The following is a 14,738-nucleotide window of genomic DNA, read 5'->3' on the forward strand; positions in this document are numbered from 1 at the left end:
ACCGTGCACAGAGGACGGTTATGTTTGTTAATGACTCACAGAGTCTGAAAACACAAACTTTTACTCATTAGATGAATGCATATTGAACAGCAATTAATCCATACCGTGTCTTTCAAGGACTTTGACTCTGAAAAGCTTCCCTGAAGTGAAAGTTAATAATTGTGCGTGCTTGAGAGCGCCGGCGGCGGGCTGATTCCTCAGTGGAAAAAGAGGCGGGGTGGTTGTTGTCCATGAGGCGAAGACGCGTGTCCCCTATTCTCTGTCTCGCTCTCCATGTTCTGAAATGCTGAGTAGCGATGAAGAACGGCGCGTCCGAGGGCTGAATGACAGGGAGCGACAGGAGAGAGGAGAAGGTTGCGAGGGGTTGATTTGGCGTCTGCATGCAGCCACAATAAGCTCCACTCAGAACGGGGCAGACACACTGCTAAAATATGCATGAGTCATTTCCCTGTGGTGAGCGTGGGGGTGGGGTGCGGGCCAGTGAGATGAACTGCTTATTTATTACATTACACAACAGCTTTAAGGGATTAAACATGCCTAATGTTTCCCTTTGTTTCCACTCATTGACATCACAATGGCAGTTCGGACCACAAAGAGCGATGGCTGTCCATCGTAAAGGGAGGATATAATCCTTTTTTTTAATCTAATGTCGGGGATCCCGGGCAGCCAATAAGTCAGCACTACCGGGGGGCATAGAAGCGCAGCAAGCGGGGAGCAGAATGCTGGCACATTGGTTTACTGCTGCCGTAACACTGCTCAGTCAAATGTTAGACGGTGCATTTTGTCGTCACGGTCGTGCAGAATGCAGATGCGATGGAGGATTTTGAATGAAAAGAAAGGTCAATTTAAGTGTGGTTAAGTATTTACACGTCTTCGTTTTGTCAGCCGCTTCTGGAAAAGGTCTCTGCTGCATCTGCTTGCACCGGCCCTTCAAGGTACTGCAGCGTGTGCCCCGCTCTCGTGACAATACGGTTGCCATAAAGTCCCGCAATTCAAGACGGACGGCACCGTTTGCAACTAGTTATTGCAAACGGTGCCCTGCAAAAACAGACTTGTGATTGACAGGTAGGGGAAGCAGGGAATAGAATCCATACAGTGTTGGATTCCAACTCATTTGGGATTTTGCAACTGTTGCTTTTGTCATCACATAGATTGATAATGTGCTACAATAATACCCAGCTCTTCCCCCAATGCGACATGCGTGATGCTGGTTGACATAAAGTCCCCAAAAATAGGTCTGTCAGTTTTGGGGGAAAGTTTTCAGCGGATTGCCGTCAGATTCAGGCTTTGAGTTTTTGGGATACAGAGGGAGATAGGATGGGCTGTGGGAGAAAGCATTCGCACGCCCTCTCAAGCCTCTTTACTTCATCCCAATACTAATCCTAATCTTTTTATTGCAATATTTAACCACAGTAATTGATTGCAACTACACGACCTGAGGCTTATCTCAAAGTAATTTGAGCATCCCTAACAACGTTAGCCTGGAGAGCGGGGGGGGGGGGGGGGGGGAATCGCTATTTTCAGTGTCCTTCGTAGCTCAGATAAACTTCTCTAAGGCGTGCTGCTGAGTGACGGCCGGCAGCGCTGCAAAAAATCGAGAGGTGGGGGGGGGGGGGGGGAAGGGAATAATCCAGAATCACTCCACTTCTCCCCACGGAAGCGGTAATATAGAAAAAAGGTATGATGATTTAGCACACCGGCGTTCGTCTCAGGGACCTCTGCCATAACCGGGCTTAAGCAGGGCCGGGGGGATTCCTTAATTGGCTTGTTTCTTGTCAGGGACACACTGAGGCCAATATCTAATGCGCTCCCACTCGGCATCTCGCTGACAGCGGAACGCGCTCTGACAGCTTTTTGGGCTTACCCTCAGCGTGTGAGGAATACAGTGTGGCTGAGGTAGGGAAGGACGCTGGAAGGGGGGCGATTGGGGGGGGCGGATGGATGCAAATGAGAAGAAGAGGAGGAGAAGATGAAGGAGGGACGAGGGGAAAAGGTATCAGTGCCTAGTTGAATGACGAAGATGGATACGTGAATATGGAAAGGAGCGGAGAAAAATAGGATGTGTTGTTTATGCAGACGGACGTGTTTCTTTTGAAGAGGAAAAAACTCTGGAAATCTTCAAGTCTTAAGTTTTAAATACAGATAGATTAATATTACAGTCTAAATAAAGACATTTATAGATAAGAAAAATACTGTGTTTTATAAGCTATTAACCTACTCCGCCTCTCATTGGCTCCTGCCCCTGAGTGGCTTTAGCCTGGAATTCTAACTGGAACCAATTTCACCACTCATGCCTAAACAATCCAATCAATGTGGGCAAAACATGCCATCAGATGCATAGTGGTGCAGGAGTCGTTATTCCACTCCTGGAAACACAGGAAAGGAATATTATACCTGAAAGTCCATTCCTTCGGTCTAATTAAATTAAAGAAAACATTCATGTATTTTAAACGTTATTACATACTGGATACACTTATGATTGTGTAGATCGTGATGATTCTGGTTTATATTTGTTTTTTTTGTTTTTACTGGCTCTATCTAATTGACATTATTTCCTTAAGTAACCCAGAACTCTTTTTAAAAAACTACGTTTTCATCGGGTCTTCTGGAATTGGCAAATATACCTCTGTCCTTCTTAAGCGTCCTTGTATTGTTCTCATTCTGTCGTCCTCTTCTTCCCGAGTCTCAAAATTCCTCGTAATTTGATCAGCTTTATCCTCTCGCCTTCTCCACTTGTTCTACCTTTGCTGCCTTTTGACTTCAATGCACTGAATGGGAAATAGAAACACGCAGCCGAAACAAAGACAAAGAAAGTCTGCGACAGGGAAAGGTTAAAGACAAGAAAAAGTACAACATTTAGCTTTTTTTATTATAATTATTATAACAAGCTAAAATGGTAAATAATCAAATAATTTGGATAAACATGTTATACTTAAACAGCTTGTTATTGTACAGAGAGCAGGAAACCTGCTGCAGAGTGAACCAGTGTTTCTGGTTGTGCTTCTACAGTCACACTCACAGAAAAAGTGATTTTGTACAATGACACATCTGCATCTACACTTTCCGTTACACACACTGCTTTATCTCCACCAGGCTGTTTACCCCCCTTTCTGTTTCACTTGCTATGCATCAGAAAACGATATCACAGGGACACTGTGGCATTTCCACTGTGTTCCATTCCTGAACCTCAACTTTACTAGCAGTGAATGACGTTACGTCTTCCTGACCAGACTGCTATTTTATCTTACTTTGGAACCTGTATTGCTAGCAAATGTGTGTTTTTTTACTGTAGATACTGTACATTTTTCACGAAACCAGTCACACGAGATCATGTGACTTTACATGAGCAGAGGCGTTCGGTTATTTCGACCTTGTGATAAACCTTTTAAAAGCAGTCTTTCATTTCAAATTATTGTAATACCTTAAAGGCCCTGACAGGCTCCATGTGCATAAATCCACTAAATTACACACTATCTTCATGACACATCTGACATTGGAGATGTCCGAGTGAAGAAATCGTTTCAATGTGGTGTAGGAAGATTTGGTAATCATTAATATTTTAGTTTAATATTTGATGTTGGGAATTGGATTTGTTTTATTTTGGGTGGATTTTGGGCTTTCAAGGTTTTGTGTAATCGTTTTAAACTGTATTTTTTTTTTACGATATGTATTTCCGATTGTAGTTTGAAATGGCAATCTTTAACAATGATGAGTTGTGAACCACAAATAGTCCCTCATCCAGCAGCTTTAGTCCATGTGCAAAGTATCTTTTCACCTGACATTGGGTGGTTGCACACAAATCTGATTTAATCTCTTCTCTTTCTTTTTTATTTCCTGATTTAAACACTTCCTTCATGATGAGAGCCTTTTGTCTCCCAGATTATGTGTGGTTGATTGAAACAGGATTTCTGTCTCCGGGGCTGTCCCCGTCTTATAATATATAATAGCCTCGTGCTAGTAGAGCAATCGCAGAGCTCCATCAAGATCTGACACGTCCACTATGAACATGCACACACACACACATGACGAGCCTGGTTTATTGTTTTCAATGGTCAAAATAGAACAAAATGCATCGTCATCTCTTTGTTTTTATTGTCTGGAGCTCGGAAAGAGCCATTGAAGAAAATCCAGCCTGACATTTTCCAATTATTAGGTTCCAAACTGAGATTAGTCAAGGCCAAACTGACATTATATACAAGCCTGTCTTAGGGGAGTCGGGTAATTGACAAACTAAAGTGGAGAATGCATTATTAGTAGAACTTTAAGAGGGTCATTTGTAAATGTACGCCCATCACTTTAAATGACTCCTTGAGAATCAACAAATGGTTAATTGTTCATATTTAATGGTTTTATATCTATATAAAATCATTAAATATGAACAATCAACCATTGCTTACCTGTTGTACACAGGTTTACACATATGACACTACATGTTCAAGCCATAACACGTTAGTTGAATAAAATAAGTATAAAAAGTAGATGTTTTTTATTCGTATTCATAGTTTGTATTTACCCTGCTCCCATGTACAGAGGGAGGCAGTAATAACAATGCCACGGATAATGGTCTCTCAGATTCAAGTGATATTTCAGCTTATTTTGAGTAGGGTTTACATACTCATATGTAAAATTGCTTATGGGGGAACATTTAAACCTTTCGGTTCAGCTCATTAAATCTGAATATAGATCACCACTCGCCCCCCAGAATCCCCCTCATTCCCAGTTCAGACCGATGGATGGATAGGAGTTTTGTTGAATGTTGTAACAAAATGCTGGAGCAGAAGATTGATCACAGCACCGCGGGACAAAACGGCCTCCTTTCCGTCGCCTCTCTTCTCGCTTTCATCCGTGGTTTCAATTTACTGACGCCTCAGCGATGGCGACGTCCACGCATCCCATCTCATTTGTCTGCCAAGCTTCCAAAAACCCACTTGTAAAAAAAACACATCTGGGGTTGAAGTGAAACAAATGGATAAATGTATATATTTTTAGCCAGGAAATGTGTGTAATGAGGAATCCGAATCAGGGACAAAGGACAAAATAGTATCGAAACATCTGCATTCATATTTCAGTGTTGGAAAAGTGCAGATTATTCTAAAGTAAGTTTTCGCTGCATGTGGTTGTACCTCATTTGTATTCTTCTCATTCTCCCTCAATAATTCAGTTAAAGCCGTGATAGAAGAAAACCGCGGTCGCTCGGCTTAGATTCCTCCGCTGAAGCTCCACAGTTTGTCCTCTTTGTATATTTTTTACACACACAGAAAGACTTTGAGAGAGAAATATCTTGATTTCCTCTCAGCTCTGACGTGTAACTCCAGTCCACATCTTGCATCCTGCACGGGAAGGTGTCTGGGGGGGCGTTCGAGGGGGTTCAGACGCAGCTCCAGATTGAAGGCTTTGGTTTCATCTGAGATGATTGTTTTGTCCCGCGTGCTCTCTAAAATGCACTTAACATTTCGTGCAAATTGTGAGGATGCTGAGAGCTGCGCCGCGCCGCATGCTTTCCCTTCCTTTCTCTCGGCTGCTCTCTCGGTCATAATTGATCGAGCGGGCCAGACAATCCCGTTTTGTCTGCACTCATTTCCAGTCAGGCTTGTTTAAGCGTTGCAGACTGGAATCCGATGTCTTTGCTGAGGGAAGATGTCTCCTGCTGTCCCGACGAGACGGGCAGGCAGAAATGGGTTGAGAGGCAGAAACAAACGGTCTTGAAACCCGGAAGGTAAATGTCAATAAAACTGCCGCTTTATAATTCGTTTCATTTCAGTGTTTCATTTAAAATCTCTGAACAGAATGGAATGCGTTTGTTCTGAAGACCTCACAAATTTAGTTTCCAGTTTATTAGGTACACCAATTTGGAACTAATGCGGTAAGACAACAGCGCTGCAACAAATCCTGCCTTAAACGTTAGTTTTTTATTGAGACGGTTTTATAGAGGTGCAGGCTGCATCATGTTGTGTTGTTCCTACAGCAGATTTGGTCGTTTTGTTCACCAAATTTATGGAGATAAACAAACAAAACTCTCTAGTTTCCTCTCAAGAGGATAATACTTTTGTTCACATCAGGGAAAGGTCACTTGTCAGGAAAATGTAATAGATTCATCTTTTTAAAGTCTGGCTGCTTTATATCTTTCAAAAAGGTGAAAGGAAAAATAGAAAAGCATTTTTTTTTTTTTTTTTTGCCCCAGTTTGTGTTTTGCTTCTGCATTCAATTCAATGTCAGCGGTTCACGGGAAAAAATTGTGCTTAAGCTGCAGTTTTCTTAATTCTCACCATCTTTATCTTAAAGCATCCCTTGAAAGCTTTCCTTCAATTTGTTTTCCTTATCTTTTCTGTCGTTAGGAGAGAGGCTTTCCCCCCTCAAGCATACAGAAATGCTGCAACACACACACACACACACACACACACACACATCGTCCTCACTCGTTGTAACAAACGGCCCAGCATGCACCACATTCTCCTCACCTTCCTCTCCGCTCCGTCTCACCGTTTTGTGACTACGGCACTTTTCATCTTCTTTTCCCGCCCGTCCTCTTGATCTTTCTCCCGTTTTCTTCCTTTTCACTACCTCTTTGTCTCATCCTTCTCTCTCTGTCCCTCTGACAGCTTCTTCTCAACAGAGAGCAGCAGACTGTGAAAACAGTCGAGAGGCAATGTGTTGCAGTTGTGTGTGTGTGTGTGTGTGTGTCTGGAGGGGTAGAGCAGTTTAATTGACTAAATTAAAAGTTAGAATGCTAGAGATACATATAATTTGCTATTTTAATTCTAATTGTTGCTGTTACTTCACTTATTTTCTTTAACCATCTGTACTACCTTGAGCTGCAGTCTGACATGGATTTATGTTTTTGTAGGAAATCCAATGGGTTGCTGTAATAACCGCAGATTTGAATTTAAGTGAAGTGGGGCACAGGGAAAGAGCAAACGAGATGGTGCTGACCTTCTACAATGCCAACTTCATTATTGACTCCGGTGTTTGACAAAGTTGATACCAGTTAGACGCCTGCTTTTTCAAATCATGAGTGCAGATCAGAAAAAAGATTGTCTCTCAATACTGAACGGGCTGAAGGGTTTTAGGCAGAACTGAGAGCCTCAGAGGCGTTTTGTCATTCATTTAAAGTCAAACAATAAAGCACAAAGTCACATTTGCAATAGCTCATAAGAAGCTACCTCCTTGTTTATAGAATAAAACGATCACAACCGGACATTGAGTCCATTACCTGGGTGGACTGGGCGAGCGCGTGCAGCCCGCTTCCCTCTACCTGGGCGACCTGTCTTATCTTAAGTTGTCTGCGGCTGCACCCCTGCTTCCTCCGCCGTGTGCAGCCGTCAATGTGATCTCGCATCAGTCGGAGGCTGCTGAGCCAAACATTGACATTCCAGACTGCCCGCCCGCCCGCCTGCCCTCTTTGGCAAAAATAGATATGTAAAACGACAAGCTCCTTTTACCCCCCTCCCCCTCCCTCCCCCCTCGTTTTTCCCACGCACAGTTTGCCTGAGCTGAAAGAGCTGGTCTGTGTTTGCTCAGAGTCGACGTGTGTCAGCTTTTAATGTGCAAACCTCAAGGGACTCAGTGCTTCTCTTAACCTCGGGGTTAAACTTGGTGTCAGGCAATTGTTACTTCCAAAAAGGCTTTCTAATTGTAAAAGGAACACTGGAATCGAATAATATGGTGATAAGACACCTTAACAAGTGACAAACAATACATCTGCAGCTGTTTCTTTGAAAGACCGACTCATTGACGTCATTAGCTGTGGTTAGTTTAAATGAATTCATGCTAGCCTCTGTTATTTTATGATTTTCCATTACAGCGATGGCATTTAAGATAAGCCACTCCGTTGTCTTTCAAAGGAAAACACATTTGGCTTTACACAGCAAATTAATCCAGCACAAATGAGATTTAGAATTAGTTATTCTGGCCCGAAAAAAAAAAAGAGGCTTAGGCCCAACGGTGTTTCTTCCTTTCCCCATCATTGTCTCGAGGCTTGAGGTTAAGGTCAGGTTCAGTTCCAACACATTTAGAAACGTGAAACTGTTCTCTATTCTCCAGCCTCAATCCCTCCGCATAATACCTGCTTATCTCAAAGAAGTGAATACAAGCGCACTCTGCAAAGGTGTCACGGGAGGGCAGAACGTGGAATAGCCTCCGCTCGGTGCTTTTGGCTCTGTGCTGGTTGTTTTACAGGGGCGTTCAGACCGGATTTAAAAAAAAAAAAAAAAAACGCATAGAAAGCCAGAGTCAGCGCTTTTATTATAAATGACTACTAAAATCAATGACTGCTCACCTTTTGATAATGATAGAGGCGTATGGATGAATTATTATGGCGTCAATGCCTGAACAAAGAAGTAATTCCATAGTAGTGGGTGGAATTTACTCAACAGACTGTTAAACCTGCAATCAAATGCCTCAGGGGTACACTTTAATTTTATTAGTCTTGCTCACTGGTTTGTCATTAATTTTCCGAGTTGTTTACACAATGGCTCGAATGCTACTCGAGAGGCACCGCTTCGTCTGTGTCATTTGGGTGTTCCACACACACACACACACACACACACACACACAGACAAGCGGATACCAGCCCAGAGTAAACATCGGTCTAACCTGGGCAGTCTTTAAACCGTCAACACAGGTCGAACTCCATCTTCGGTGCCCTCGGCTCTCTTAGGGGGACGACTGAGGCCGTCCCCAGCAGGGTGTCACTTTGCGAGCGCGCCACGTGGATGACAGATGGACGCGGGCGCTCCGGCTCCACCCTGCTGGCCGCCCGTCCACCGTGATGGATGCAGGAGTGAGCGAAGCACGGGGCCTTTGGATTTCATTTGCTCACCACCGTTCACGTCTCCTATTGATTTGGGGATGTGCTGGTGACGGGCAGCGGGGTTGTGTGTGAGTGTGTGTGTGTGTGTGTGTGAAGAGTAATGTGGGTACCATCCTACTGGTTTTAAATGAAAGAAGCCGTCTCTAAAGAGCACTGACAAACCACCAGATACCTCAGGAGAACATAATATAAATTCAAGTCCTATGATAAGCGGATTAAAAGCCCACTCTGGTCTTTAAGTATTAATAAGTTAGAAGTAGAAAAATCAATGAATCAACCGTTTGTGGCCAGAAGCCTCGAAATTCAAAAGATGCACTGCAGGAATGCACTGTTGCTTTTGTTGTGTGGCAGATGGGCTCGTACTGCGTCTGCATGGTGCGACCCCGTGTTGCATGACGACACAAAAATCCTGCTTGACTCCTTGAATGTGGACGTCGCTAATCAGCTGCCCGCCACACAGCTGCGGGGGTACCAGTGGTGGAGAAGCATGCCGGAAACAGATGATGCCGGTCAGCTATAGCAAGTGCAACTTGTGTGTGCTGTCCAGGCTCCATCTGCCTCCAAGGCCTGGATCTGAATGATAACGATTACAGCGATAATTTAATCACACGGCTGATATTCTTTCAGAATAGTGTATTTACGTGTTGTATTAGTATCCCACCAGCAAAGCTCCATAATTCGAGATTGCATCATCCGTAATTTTTGCCTATAGATCCAATGAAGAGAATAGAACGTGTACATGTTGAATGCGTAGCCTCCTCTGGGCTTAATATAAATATAAATACAACCTAATGGGTTAATCGAATAAGGAAAAAAAAAAATATATATATATATATATATAAATAAAAATAAAAATATATTCTGTTCTCAATCTTTTTACAGCAAACTGAGCGTTACACAATACGGAAACATAAAAACAAAGACACGTCTGACCTGACAGGTTGGATATTGTTATGCAGGTACTGACCGCTGTCAAATGATGTCAATATAACTCGCTGGCACAACTTTACATATTGAATTGGACGTACTAAAGTATGCAGTGGAAATCTATTACTATAATTCCCCAATCAAAGTATTGACTGTCTTGTCAGGACCGTCAGACTCAAAGAGTTTAGTCCCACTTGTCCCCAATGAACTATCTATGGATCAACTTCTGAAACACACACACGCACATATTTGTGATGAAATCTGCATAATGGCATTGATTCTGTGGTAAATAATAGTGTAATATGACATATGGCAACTGAGAAAAACGTCAAATTAAGCTTGTACCCAGCTTAGCATTGGTCTTTCTATAATGGGACAGTTTAATGTTGAAATTAGTCAGATATTTTATTTTGTAATTTCTCAGCTTTTCTCAGTATTGAAGTATAACGTTTACAGTTCAAATCAAACACAGGTATCGTACATACATGTTATTCCATTTTATTTGGTGAGTGAGAAATTAGTCTGGAGGCAATAAAGGGGTATTGAATGTAGAGATGTTCTCGACAGTCTCTGAGACCAAATCTCATTAAATGGTTCCTGAAGGAGTCGCCCGGGGATTTCAATCACGCATTCATTCAGAAGTGTGATTTTTTTTTTAATATTCAGAAATCAATAAAAAGCTCAAGGAACACATTAAATTTTGCATTTGCACTTTTCTTTTCTTCCCCTTTTCCCTCTTGTTTTACTTTCTTTTCATTGTTTGTTCTTTTCTCATAAAGTCAAAGAGCTGACACCAAGTTCCCTGGTGAGCAAAGACTCTTCATCCATCTCCCTCATTTCTATTGCTATTCCTACGTGTATGTGTGAGGTAGAGGCAGAGCTTTTTCATCCATCACCGTGGGGGGGGGGGGGGGGGGGGCTCTGGGATTAAATAAAAATCTCTCAATCCTGGTGTCACTGTCATGGCACACACACACACACGCGCACGCACGCGCACACACAGACGCACACACACACACAGAGACAAAAGGTACGGTGGAAGCTGAGCGGCCATCGGATGTGAGGCGAACAGAAAGACCAGAGAGGGGGGGAAAGAAGAGGGAGATGGAGGACTAACGGAGTGAGAGATTAGAAACGGATACAAAAATAATAATATACAAGGGATGATACAAAGAAATGACATTAATTGCTGTGTTAAAGAATGCACTCTGGATGATAAGCGATCTAAAAACACTGCGTAACACGAAGAACCAATTAAATGTCTTAAGACTCTGACCCTTCAGATCACGTGATCACTTTCTGCCACAGTATTTAGTCAAGTGTTAACATACCAGTAATGGAGTTAATGAGTATTTAAAGATTCACAAAGCAGTGCGGCATGTTGGCTGATACCGGCTGATGCTAAGTGGTGGCTTTCCCCAGTAAAACAGTGACCTGATACTCTGTATGGTGACGGTCCAGTCGCCCCGGCTGTGAAGTTAACGGCAAAAAGGACACGAGAGAGAAATGAGTCCAGCAGAGGGAGTGATTCTTGCTGTTTTGGAGGTGATTAGCTCGTCCTCACATCGGTGAAGTAAAAAGCATTGAAGGTTTTGTTGTCTGCGAGTCAAATCGTGTCAAAAGATTGTTATCCGGATGAGGGAGAGAAAACACAATAAAAGGATAAACAAGAAAGGTGGATAGTGGGAACGATCTGAAGAAGGGAAGCTGCTGGTCTTTATCTTTGCTTTAATTGAAGAAGCCTCCGTGAACCAGGGACGAACCCACCTGCTCCCTGCGACATTGTTTGTGTGACCACAGCGGCGGGCAGGTTTGGTTCTGGGAAAAGCAGGCGAGGCCCCAGGACGCCGCGCACAGTCCTGCATTTCCGGTGATGACAAAAGAAAATTCCATTATTAATATTTACACGGATCGAGTCTCCTGCGGCCCAAACGAACACCTGTGATTTGACTGTATTCGTCTTTCACGGCAACAATATACAACACGCAGCGTCCTCGTTTCCCACAGGGCATTTGAAATTCCTCCCTATAATTGCTTTGGGGCCTGTTGACTTGCAGCCACCGGATAAAAAGGTGTACTGCATTTATTTTCATTATTCATTATTCAGCCACACAGATAGCTCATACATATTTTTAGGGAAATTCTGTTTTTTCTAATGTTCGACCTTTTCCGTACATTTATTGTAAGGAATTGAAATATTACTGCACAATAATATAAATATGTATCAACGGATTGAGCGATTTTTCTTTCAGAAAAAAGCCCAATAATTAAGTTAATTTTTTAATAGTTGGTCATAAAACTCAATATTTTACTTTTAATTTGTGTCTTTCTTTTTTTCCCCCACCCAACCAAGAACGTTGGGAATCGTTAAGTGTTTCATTTAGATCGAAGACCGGTGGAGCGGCTTATGACACTATGTTTAAAAGGGCTGCAGGTCTCACAGTTTAAATGAAAGGAGCTCCTCTCCGGGCGCGTGGCCAGCTCTCTTTCCTGTGTGAGAGGGATGGGCTGTAAGAGCTTCGGTCTCTGGGGTGCAATCAATCAGCCACGTTTTCTGACCGCTTTTTTTTTCAATTATGCACGTTATTAAGGCTGGACGGCAAGTTATTGAGGTGGCTTCGCTTCAAGTTATTATTTTTTTACTTTGAAAAGGAAGTTCTTATTCAGACGGCGAATACGACGATAAAAAGGCTGCGGTCCCGCCAGGTTTCGTGATTCCAAAGTGTGATGATGTCCCCGGAACGACCCTTTGTATTTTGAAGTCAATTAAGGGGAAATGCTTTTTATTGCCTGGAAGACAACTTGGAAAGGCTCAATTTACAGCTCTTGTAAACCTGAAGCAGCGGAGTGACTTATTTCAAAGTGAAGACACCACACAGCGTGACATTATTAGCCGGAGTCTTGGAGGCTTTTAGATCATTTCCGAACGGTATTTAGTTAGCGATTCGTCTGGCAGTTTGTCTCCATCACTGCGGTTTGTTTTCCCCTGAGGGACAAACCACAATAATGTCTCTGCCTCTGTCTCACTGTCTCTGGCCACGGTCCATCTACAGTGTTGTTTGAGCTCATTTAATTGCTTCCCAACTTTTCCTAAATCTCCCGTATCTCCTGCTGACACTCTCAGCAGCATACTTGATACGTTGGATTCTCCGCGGCTTTATTGATCTCCTGTTCTGTCATCTCTCTACCACACCCCATGTTACTAAGAATGTAAGAACATCGAATAATCTTAATCAATCCAATCCAATCCCCTCAGTACAGAATCCAGCCTGGATACGGGATCGACCATCGTGGTCACATACCATAGGCGATAGATTGGGAATCGGTGAATGGCTCGATCCGGCCTTAGCAACGATAATAGCAAAAAAATCGAGACACATAACTCTTCACCTTAATGTCGAGCATCATGAAGTGAATGTGTATTGTAATTGGTGTCGAAAAAATTTGATTCCAGCAACATCACCTGGCTCATCAAATAGGGTGTCATCCTTTGAAGCCATTGATGCAGTCACACAATGTAATGTAGAAAGAACTCAGTTTATTTGTGTGTTCCAACAAAGACAGCTTGTGGTTGTTTCCATACATTTTAATGATAACCTTCCTGATTCCCAAGTCATGGTTCCAATGTTGAAATGTCAAACACTTCCTTTGGAAACCAAGACAAGGTATCGTCCTGTATAATCTCAATTTCCCCCTGTGACTCTGTAGCGATCACTATTGTTAAACGAAAGCTTTGGAGCCCGAGTGTGTTCATGCTCTTTTCCTGCTGCAGGTCCAAATCAGCAAATTTAAGTTACATGACCAGACATTTTAGATTTAGAGGTTTGGGATTTAAAAAAATATATTTTATAGTGTATTGCATAAGTGGGAAGACGTGAAAAATCCCGACTGTGTCTGTCATAGAGCTGAACCATAACTTAATACAGAAAACATACTGAAATACAGTAACAAAAGGCAAATAGTTAGGGTTAAATTAGGTTCAATCTGATTATTGATAAAGGTAACCAATTCTACTCAAATTAAAATATTCATCCCCCACTTATGCTATTAGTGCAGGAAGCTGGACACAATGGATTGTCAATCTGTCGTACTCATCCTTCTTTGCTGCAAGTTAATAGAGGTGAATTCCCCTCATATTTAGAACATGATTTAATGCTTTTAATTACACATTAAGCATATTTTACCTGCACACACTGCATTTCTTTGGTATGCCCGACAAAATCTAATATCACATTTAATCAAAATCTATTTGATTGACTGTAATTCAACAATTACACCTTGAGGGGAGAGAAGATTAAAGCCCGTCGTCCTTGGATGATTGAATTAGAACATGTTATTAAAAAGGATAATGAGTATGTGAAAGCAAACATTTGGCTTTGATTAGTACTCTCATCAAGAGGTAATATTTAGCTAAGTGCAAAACAGCTTATCATGCGCAAGCTTACCTGGCAAATAGTATTGGTAAATTAACAGAAAGTTACTGCACTGTGCCTGTAAACCAGTTGTTTTCCAGCCAATAGGGACATAAAGTGTGGGTTTGCGAATGTGCCACGCGGTCCCTCAATTTCTCAACACAAAACGATGGTTATGCATGTTGGTAATTAATTAAACTTCATTGTTGGCCGTCCTCACCTGACCTCCCGCTTGCATCTCTCTTGACTATTGTGGCTATTAGGTGTGCGAGTGTGCAAGTAATAGTATGAGATGTAATAGTTTAAAAACAAACCCCCACCATATAAAGATTAGGTACAATGGTTTGGATATGAGTCTAAGTATAAAGCTGGACACGCTCAAAGGAAAAGGCCTTTGTGGAGGCTCCGATGCTTGATTTAAGAGCCCTTTTTCCCAGGCAAGTAATTTGATTCTTGGAGGTCAGTGTTGGGTGGTTTTGGGGTCGCCCATGTAGCCAGTCCCCACTCTAATAAAAACAGAGCGCTGTGCAGGACCAGGGGGCTAAAAACCCCCATTAACTTCTCTCCCATCAACATGGGGACAGGTAACC

The 14,738-nt window shown here is 42.5% G+C and overlaps 1 protein-coding gene across 1 annotated transcript in view; it reads left to right on the forward strand.

Moving 5' to 3' along the window:
- epha6 (eph receptor A6) overlaps nucleotides 1-14,738 on the forward strand; it is a 101,565-nt gene that overhangs the window by 10,989 nt on the left and 75,838 nt on the right. The gene's annotated exons all lie outside the window — the stretch shown is intronic.

The sequence above is a fragment of the Gasterosteus aculeatus genome, chromosome 16 (genome assembly GCF_964276395.1).
Source record: "Gasterosteus aculeatus chromosome 16, fGasAcu3.hap1.1, whole genome shotgun sequence".
Taxonomy (NCBI): domain Eukaryota; kingdom Metazoa; phylum Chordata; class Actinopteri; order Perciformes; family Gasterosteidae; genus Gasterosteus; species Gasterosteus aculeatus.